The sequence below is a fragment of the Mixophyes fleayi genome, chromosome 7 (genome assembly GCF_038048845.1).
Source record: "Mixophyes fleayi isolate aMixFle1 chromosome 7, aMixFle1.hap1, whole genome shotgun sequence".
Taxonomy (NCBI): domain Eukaryota; kingdom Metazoa; phylum Chordata; class Amphibia; order Anura; family Limnodynastidae; genus Mixophyes; species Mixophyes fleayi.
The window spans coordinates 134525502-134536100 of NC_134408.1; the positions used below are offsets into that span (position 1 = coordinate 134525502).

The 10599-nt window shown below is 38.4% G+C and overlaps 2 non-coding genes across 2 annotated transcripts; both read left to right on the top strand.

The window, feature by feature from the left end:
- Positions 1-6032: 6032 nt before the first annotated feature.
- TRNAG-GCC (transfer RNA glycine (anticodon GCC)) lies at positions 6033-6103 on the top strand. The gene has a single exon. It is a non-coding gene; the product is annotated as a tRNA-Gly (tRNA).
- Positions 6104-6400: 297 nt separating this feature from the next.
- On the top strand, positions 6401-6472 carry TRNAA-CGC (transfer RNA alanine (anticodon CGC)). The gene has a single exon. It is a non-coding gene; the product is annotated as a tRNA-Ala (tRNA).
- Positions 6473-10599: the final 4127 nt, after the last annotated feature.

The window sequence follows — 10599 nt, forward strand, 5'->3', positions numbered from 1 at the left end:
ATAATGATGACGATCAGCTTAGATGAGTCCAGCTCAACCCACCTTTGTAAAATGCACCGTTTTTTGGGATGCAATTTTCGTCTGTACTTTAGATGGAAATTTCATCTAACTCTACATGATAAAAATAAACAAAATAAATTTGTAGCATTTTATACAGGTGCATACTGGTTAATTGTAGAAGACACTTTACATTGGATACACTTGTTTATTGTAGTTAGTACCAGTAACGGAAACTGGACTAGTACAGTATTCAGATTTAGCTGGTCATTAAGCTGGTGTAGCGCATCCAAGATGTAGCAGAACATCTTTATAATTTCTTTTGCAGTAACACACACAGAATTTACAGTTTAAAGTGAAATCCAAGACACCCTGTTCTCATCCTCTGATTCAATCCATCTTCTGTGTCCTTCTGGGAGAAACCGTGGCTGTGAGATAACTTAATAAATGCAATTCCGGTACATGTAGAATAGTTTCCCCTAAAGGTTTTGTTTCATGAGAACGCAACATTTTGTTCCATGGGGTTCCCTGATTCAACTCTTAGAAATATATTTCATTGGTTTAAGAAAACATTTATAGATCCCCAAGCTATTGTTTCTTTATAATACAAACAAAAAAAGAGCTGTTATGTGATTGATTCATAATCGCAAGATATAATAACTTGCCTTGGGGAGGATGTCAAAGGCCCAAGAGATCAATATGATATTATCTAATACTTTGTATACAACAAGCAGTTGCATGTTTGTTTCATCTACAGATCTACACTATACCCTTGGGCTGACTTTACTGGCGGCTGAAACAGAGTTCCTATACTATACCTTTATCTATACTATTATTTACTGCTGAAGAGAGAGCAGCTTACATAAAGTGTAAAGGCAGAATACACATGGATACTCGATTGTTTCAAAAGAACGATTAGCAAGTATTCTCGATCAGGTTTACAGCATCTGAACAATCACACGCAAACACAAATATGAAAAATCTAACCATTGATATTGCTCGTTTGGGATTCTACATTTGCAAACATTTCTATCTGTCAAATGCTTTGATTCAAAGCATTACTAAGGCCCGTTGGTGCATCTCCCAGTTTTGAACATACAGGCATTGACAAATAACAATTTACTGTATATGCAATTTTTTGCATGTGAATTTGAATTCTGTTGAATGTACATGTTTTATCTGTTTTTATCTTTACAGTTGTTAAAATATGGTACAGCTTTGCTGCCGCAATGAATACAATTTCAATCTATCAAAACTACATAATACCATATACTGTATGTTATATTATACAACAAAAAAAGAATACAATAATATACACTATGGACCTCATTTAGAGTCGGACGCAAAGTCCATTTAAGAAGTGCAGGAGTGGGAGTGTGCAGCAGCTTGGTAGGGTATTAGGAGTTGCATGCAACCCCAGTTGCGTCCCACTCTTAATACCCTATCGAGCTGCGGGCAGTTCATGCAGCTAGCTAATGCTTGCGCCACCTAATTCCCGCTGCACAGCTTTAGCCCTGTTTTGACGTGTGTTGCGTCTGCGCCTCACTGCGACTAGGATGTATTTACATGGTCACGCCTTCACAAATCTGTGTTCCTCCCATTCTCTCGTAGTGAGTGATAAGCTGTCGCAAGTGTTAATTGCATCCAAGATACAGCCGGATTTGGTGCTTTCTGCACATGCGTGGTAGTGTTTTTTTGTTGGATGCGCCTAAAACGGACTTTGCGTCCGACTCTAAATGAGGTCCTATATGGACAAAGGTATTCGGACACTTGACCATTACACCAACAGGGACTGTAATGACATTGTATTCAAATACATATACTTTAATATGGAGTTGGTCCCCCTTTTAGCAGCGGTAACAGCTTCCACTCTTCTTGGAAGGCTTTACACAAGATGTTGGAGTATTTCTGTGGGAATTTGTGCCCATTAATTCTGTCAGCATTTATGAGGTCAGGCCCTGATGTTGGACTAGAAGGTCTGGCTCGTAATCTCCGTTCCAGTTCATCCCAAAGGTATTTAATGTGGTTGAGGTCAGGGCTCTGTGCGGGCCAGTCAAGTTCTTCCACGAACTCATCAAACCTTGTCTTTGTAGTCCTTCTTTTGTGCACTGGGGCACACTTATGATGGAGTAGAAAAGAGTCTTCCCCAAACTGTAGCCACAAAGCTGGAACCGTAGCATTGTTCAAAATGACTTGGTATGCTGAAGCATTAAGATTGCCCTTCACTGGAGTTCTAGCCCAAACACTGAAAAACAGCCCCATACCATTATACCTCCTCCATCAGACTTAACAGTTGGCATAATGCAGTCAGGCAGATAACGTTATCCCGACATTCGCCTAATCCAGGCTCGCCCATCTGACTACCAAATAGAGAAGTGTGATTCGTCACTCCACAGAACACGTTCCACTGCTCCACAGTCCAGTGTTGGTGTGCTTTACACCACTCCATCTGACGCTTGGCAATGGTCTTGGTAATGTGAGGCTTGCATGCAGCTGCTCAGCCATGGAAATCCATTCCATTAAGTTACCGCCGCACAGTTTTTGCACTTACATTAATGCAAGTGCAAGTGGAAGTTCGGAACTCTTCAGCTATGTAATCAGCAGAGCGACTTTTACGCACTATGCGCCTTAGCAGTCATTGACCGCGATCTGAGATTTTACGTGGTCTTCCACTTTGTGGCTGCGTTGCTGTTGTTCCTAAACGCTTCCACTTTATAATAATATCACTTACAGTTGACCGTGGAATATTCAGCATGGATGAAGTTTCACAAACCGTCTTATTGCAAAGGTGGCATCCTATCACAGTACCAGGCTTGAAGTCACTGAGCTCTTTAGAACGACCCATTTTGTATCACAAATGTTTGCAAATGGAGACTGCATGGTTAGGTGCTTGATGTTATACACCTCTGGCAACGGGTCTGATTGAAACACCTCAATTCAATAATTAACAGGTGTGGCCAAATACTTTTGTCCATATAGTGAGGCATTCAATGGTGAGAAAATGTTCATGAGACAACAATAGACCGGGCACCTCACAAATTTTTTATGTTTTAGCTGTTTAGATTGTTATTCGATTCCTTTCTGTCATTTGAAGGCAGCTTCTCTTTAAAGGAATTTTCCCCTTTGAAGTTACTTGATAGTTTTGGAATGTACGTCATCCTTCAACTATTACTAATTCCATTACTTTATCTTACTATCTTCATTCTGCATTTTTAGCCATGTAACTATGTCAGCAATAACGACACAGCATTCTGCATTACATACTATTGTGTAACAGGGCCAGATGATGAAAATAAGCAATTCTGTCTGGTGAGTCAGTGAGAAAGTGCAAGTCACTCAGATCTATGAATCTTAATGTGGATATCCGCCTATAGGCATTACTTCTTGATAGTACACTTACATGTAGCAGAAACATGGTGGTATCTTACTTTAGCACCAAATATTATATTATTATCACTGCTTAAACTTCCTAAGCATTATCGTCATCTAAGCTCCTGGATGATTGAAGGTGCATAGTGAGATTTGAAAGATGTCGAAGAATTGGTGCAAGTGAAGGTGTCACCTGATTGGACAATTGAGATGCTATCCAATCAGAAACCTTCTTTATACTCCAACCCTACAAGCCACTGGAGAACTTTACTGTCCTGATTGTTCCAGAACTGATATCTGTGAAGTAGAGTTTTATATCAATTCCACAATCACAGTTATACTGTGAAATGATCATGACAGCCGACATGATCATCTTAGTCAAGTGATCAGTTCTATGCAGTGTACGCTGAGGCCAAAGAAAACCTCTATAAAACAGAAATGATGTGATTGATTGATTAAAGCATAACATTTGAACAGTTAAAAGGATAAAAACAAGAATACTGTAACATACTCTGATGCCGATAGGGCATATATACATACATATAGCATAGAAGGATTCAGCTAGTTTCTTGTCAGAAACAAGCAGGTACTAAATTGTTAATGTAACATTACACATAGATGTTGGTATTACAACAGAGGATATATAACTAGAATTATATCCAACATACAGAATTAGAGAAGTGGTACTGTGTATTTCATCAGTAATTTAGTGCACCCACAGCATCTACACAAGCCGACGTAACAATCTTGTCAGTTGAACTCATATTCATACAATGTAGCCTATCAATTCACTAGGAATGAGTGACATCACTGAGATATGAGGAAATTTGTAATAGAGAAGTGTCATAGTTTAATATTAAATATGTTTCACAATATTGCAATGCTTAGACATAACTAAAGCAAGTTCTGTTTATTTATTTATTTGCAAACAGTTGCCAAAACAGAAAAATCTTAAAAGTTTACTAGGTCACAGAAAATCCATAATGTCTAATTCTGAAGCAACATTCCACTGCTGGTCAAATGTTTCCATGTCAGCGGCATTGAGTCAGCCAGGACAACCTGGCATGTAATACTCCTTTATCTGACTCATATTACCACTGAAATGTTGTTGTTTGTTTAAACCTTGGACTACTGGTATACCTTATAAAATGTATACTGAAAACTGGGAAAAAATATTTGCAGGAAAAAAAATTAATGCTTAAAAAGAATGATAGTTTTAGTGTCTCCTGTGTTCATGGTCTTTGCATCTTCTTGTATGTATGTGTCTACAATTTAATAGAGACATCTATCCATGCTCTACACTTAATGTAAGCTTCTCCCCCCTGTGAGCAGAACAGTGCAGGGGATTACCATTACATTTAGTTGGTATCGGGGAGGAAACTACCACTAGCAGAATAGTTCAGGGGATACCCATTATCATTCAATGGTAATCCCCTCCACTGTTCAGATTTAAGGATAATTTCCCCTCCCTTAGTTGAACAGTGAAGTTCAGTCCACCCTATTTTACATTCATCTGTTCATAGTGTATTGTACTCATTAGTTTAAGACATTCTATACAGGTCAGGGGCACATTTGATAACCAGTGCGCATTCTGGTGGCTAGTATTCAACACAAAGCCCATTCCGGGGGCTAGTATATAAAGCAGACCCAATGTGAGATGGGCCTCTGCCCTGTGGGCTGGTCTGACACTTAAAACTTTATTTGCTATATTGCTGTACTGTACTAATGGACTTATGAGCAGCTGACCACTTGTGACCTTGAGAATCCCATCATTGCATAGACTAGGCTGGTATCACTGCTAGATGTCTGACCAATGCAATTATGGGGTCACAGAGGTCACTCGTAACCAAAAGTACAGTAACAATGAATAGTTACCGGTCAGCCATGGTGCATAGCATCGCTAAGGATATACAAAGTAAGGGAGGTGTTACTGGGGTGGGGAAGAAATGTGTTACAGAGTTGATGAGCCAAATATATTACAGGTGAAATTTCTCATTTGCTGTAGTACATTACAATTTTACGCAAGTTACTTTTTTTATGGCGGCCCATTCAAAAAAGGTTGTGCTCCCCTGCCTTAGATATTAGACAAAGAGGAGAGAGAGAGAAGAGAAATAATTATCATGGCAGGGCAGAGCTATTCACTCATTGCTCTCCCACCTGCCAATGCTCCCTTGACAATAGGTATACAATAAAGTCTGCATGTATATATATATATATATATATATATATATATATATATATATATATATATATATATATATATATATATATATATAGCTACATATGTGTGTGTGTTCAATTATATATTTACTTACATTTTAAGTTTACTTGTTCTTTAAACAAACACCACTCTAGAAGACACCGTGGGATGGATACTTACTTTATGAATACTTCTATACATGCATTGAGAGCGTCTGCAAAAAAAAGATCCATTCATATATCAGTGGAAGTAGATAGAAATTTGTAACGCTTTAACATTCTAATGCTAAGGACGCTTTAAACAGAGCTATTTTCACAAATCCATGTTACAAAGTCAGCTATGTATACTTTCACCGTTAGCAACATTTGTTACCTGCTGAAAGTGAAACCAAATTCTCGATAAAGAGACTTGGTGAAACAGTAGAGCTGGTATGTGTAGTATGTTGTATCGGGTGTACCCATAGGAAGCATTGGTGGTTCAGTGGTAGAATTCTCGCCTGCCACGCGGGAGGCCCGGGTTCGATTCCCGGCCAATGCAACTACAATTTTTTTTTTTTAACTCCATAGACAGTACTTTAGTTTCTATATTTTACTAGACAATTTAAACATTCGGAAACTAAAGTTTTATGTATCAGAAGGAGAATTTATTCAGTTTTTTTTCTATTTGTGCTTTTTATATTCCATGTGTTCACTTTGCATCTAAGATAATAAATATGGGTCTAATAAAATATATTTTATTATAACAAAATACAATTAATAAAAACAGTTACAAAATGCAGTTGAACCAAATGCTCCTTCCTGTTCTGGGGACTTTATCCATTGACGCACACAGCTGGGGGATGTAGCTCAGTGGTAGAGCGCGCGCTTCGCATGTGTGAGGTCCCGGGTTCAATCCCCGGCATCTCCAGCCTTTTACCAATCCAATTTATTTGTATATTAAACAGTAAGTACGTTTTTCCACAAAGCACAAATTATGAATGCCATAGTCAATGTGTCTGATGCTGTGTGTCTTTGTTGCTAGAGGATTTTTTTTTCTACATGCAGCATTTAACTTTTTATGGAACATTGTATAGAATCTGTTAAATGTTTGTACTATTAATAGTAAACTGAACTGGGCATTTTGTTAGAAATAGTGTCTATCTATCTATCTATACATATCTATATATTTATATATATATATATATATATATATATATATATATATATATATCTATATATAGGGTACTGTCTAGGCACTTGCCACACTGGCCAGGGTAATGATTAGATAACCATATTGTTTATAAAATAAATAAAAATTGTAAATACGTGTGCGTGGGCCGGGTATATACAGGTTCTTTTTTGGGGGATGTATCAAGGAAACTTTTTGCAGCCGCCATACGTGTTTATATATGACGCTTGACACGTTCTTATAGGCGAACTCCATGGATGAAGGTTCTGTGTTCATCCATAGCATTCAGTGTACCATGGATTTTACTAAATGCGGCACATGAATGAAATGGTTGTGGCACTGTCCAATCAGGTGATACTTTCACTACATAGGAGTTTTGAATTACCCTGCATAGCTGTGGTAGTGTAAGCTCTCTTCACTGCCAGTAGGGATCAGTGCTGAATACCAAGTAATGGCCTTAGTCCCAGGGGAGGGACCCCATGTAATGGCTACTTAGGGGTAAGTTGTCTTGTCCCAAGGGACAAGTTGTCTTGACTCATCTTCATCTCTTATATAGACCCTCCATAGCTGTGACAACTCTCCCAGCTATCAAAGAGAGAAGAAGTGAACATAGTTCTGAAAGGAGCAGAGTTAAATTCTGTTTTGAGCAGGACAAGTACAGCGGGTGCATGTGAATAACCGCACATACCCAGAACAAGCCCCCTTTCTGCTCTGAACAAGAGAAGAACCCGGAAGAGATCCGGCTCCTCTGCCTGATTGCCGAACAACTCACTTGGCACTTTAGCCAAGCAGCAGGATGATCCCTTGTTTGCTTGCTGTTATATTATAACATTGTTGCAACAATGTTGCAGTTCTCTGTCAAACAGTTAATTCTTAACTCCACTGAGAAGGTAATAAAGTAGCAAAAAATGTATAAAAATGTTTGCAGATTATTTTATTATAAATTTAGGACTATACATAAAAAAAAAACAAAACCTGGAGCCCGAGTGGAGCTGGAGATTTTTAGCCGGCATTCCTGAGTTGGAAGCAGAAAGGAACAGGGGTCCTGAGCTTTCCGCTTGTTCAAAATGTTGGTTAGACAATTACGTCAAATGTACTAGTACATATAATTGACAGCAATCCTAAAAATAAAATCCAGTTTATTAATAGCCCTGGAGCTTATGAAATGGAACTGAAGTAGTAGTGTACAGTAGTTCTACGGCATCTCCAGAGCGGAAGCGGATTCTTGAGCTGGAGGTAGGATATAGGAGCCAGTCTGGAGCCAGAGCCGGCAAACCTGCAGCACAGCCAACACAACAACAAACTCTCCTGTGTTGAGGCCAAACAATTCACAAATGTTCTTCTGTTATAATTACAATTGTTGTGGTCAACGGTTACTCATTTATGAATCTTGCCATTTAACACACTATTTTCTAGTATTTAGATGTGTCCCTCATTCAGGGCCACAGAGCTCTCTTTCAGTTATTGCTCACTCCTTGAACAGAGCTGAGGATTTTACAATATCCCTACATAAGCTTAACCACAGAAGAAAATGCAAATCTTGACTTAGCCTTTCCTGAATGTAGGTGAATTAAAGCGATGTTTTGCCAAATGATTTGTGTCTGATTTAGGTTAGCAAAGGGAAAAGGTTTATTGTATTTCATTGTAGAACCCACAGAGAAGATGATGTGAGGAAGTTTTATTGTCTATATGAAAATTAATGCTTACTCTCACAAAGTGCAGGGAATGGTAAACTCTGATGAACTTTTTGAATCTGACATTTAATCCCAATTTTTACAGCTGCAAAGAAAAAAAAACGATACAGTAAAGACATTTTATTCCATAATGAATTGCCCTTTTATTTCAGGGTATCAGATTAATGTTAAATCCAGAAAAAAAGGACCTAAACTATACGCATTGAGCTTTTTTATTTTTCAAATAGATCTGAGCTAAAAGAATAAGAGCACTTATGTTTTTTTCCACCATAAGAATAATGGTTTTACTTTCTTTTAGTACAAGTGGATTGAAGCAAAGGAAACATGTTTGGAGAAGCAAATAATTTGTATTCCTTATTTTTCGAGATGAGTGAATTTCTGCAAAAACACTGTGTTGCACTTCTACACTTTTCCGGTTGGTAAATGACGGTGAGTGTCCATGTGGACTGAGAAAATGATGGTTTGCTGTGATTTTGTGCTATAATTAAGTCCAGCCTTCAAAACTTCTATTTTCTGCTTACAAGGCCCAGTTTTCAACTTGATATGAGCTTAGCAAGTTGAAACTGTATTGAAAAACACAGAAACATAGAATATGATGGCAGATAAGAACCGATTGGCCCATCTAGTCTGCCCAATTTTTTAACCTATGGTAATCTCAAACTCTATTTGACCCTTTATTCTTTGTAAGGATATCCTTATATCCTTATGTCCCAAGCATGTTTAAATTGCTCTACTGTATTAGCCTCTACCATCTCTGATGGGAGACTATTCCACTTATCCACTACCGTTCTGTGAATTAGTTTTTCCTCAGATTTCCTCTGAACCTACTTCCCCCCAGTGTCAGTGCATGTCCGTGTTCTAATACTTCTCTTCCTTTGAAAAATGTTTCCCTCCTGTACCTTGTTAAAACCCTTGATATATTTGAAAGTTTCTATAATATCCTTCCTGCTCTTTTCCCTGCTCCAAACTTTACATATTATGAGAAAGTACAGCATTCACAGGAATCGGACACAGGTATGCTGAACCATTTAGTTGTTTATTAGCAGTTGTCAGGATGGTAAACCGTTCCAATGCTGGTTCAGCAATCATATCCAGTAGACATTACTTCCCTGTCTGCAAACCGGCCACTTACTGGCATCGGTGGTCCCACCCACACATACAGTGTCTATATCCTTCACCCCAAGCACTACAACAAATCACAGCAAACCAATCACACCCATGTGGAACACCTATGTGTGTGTGTGTGTGTGTGCTAAGAGAGGAACCTAGGGAGACTTAACCCTGTCTGCTGCAGACTAACTGTGTTCCTACCTGTTCCCTTATATCCAAATATGCCTCTTTGCCACAATATTAAGATATTTTAGTCTTTCCGGACTAGTTTTGTGCTGTAGGCTATGCACCATTTTAGTTGCCCCTATTTGTACAGTCTCTAATGTATTTATATCCTTCTGGAGATAAGGCCACCAGAACTGAATACAGTATTCTAGATGAGGCCATACCAATGAGCTATACAGTGGCATTATTACTTCTTTCCTTCTGCTACTGACTTGCCTTCCTCATTGCTTTGTTACATTGGTGTGGTTGGTGTGTGTGTATGCTATGTCCTATAATAGGATCAATAGGGTTTACAGGCCGACTGGGCTACAATTGTTGCAAGACTTTATAAAAAGAAATTAAGTATTATAGTAAAAAAGATATTGTAGATTGTAGATCACATTGCGGACGTCAGAGGCGTGGATCATATCGCACTGCAGCTTCTAAAGAGTAGCATATAATAAGCCACATTTGCATTCATTTCATACTCAGACTGATGAATGGCGAGGCACATTGGATGGTCTCAGAGCATTAATTAAGTTTGTAAATTGACCCCATGGGCTCAATTCATTATTGAAATACCAATGAGTATGTATTGAACATCGCATTTTGAAAGATGTTGATTAGGGATGACTACACCAATTACAACCATTCATTTATTCATTCTATTGACTGGAGTTTGCAATTGTTGTGTCTAACCCGATGAGCAATATCTGCCTCACTAGTCTCTTACTGATCCATGATATGCAAATTGCAGATAGTAACCTGCACCCAGGGAGCTTGTTCTTAGAATGTGAACTGTATTGATGTCATGTCAGACACATTAGGACAACATACATGAAAAGTGATGCACAGGTA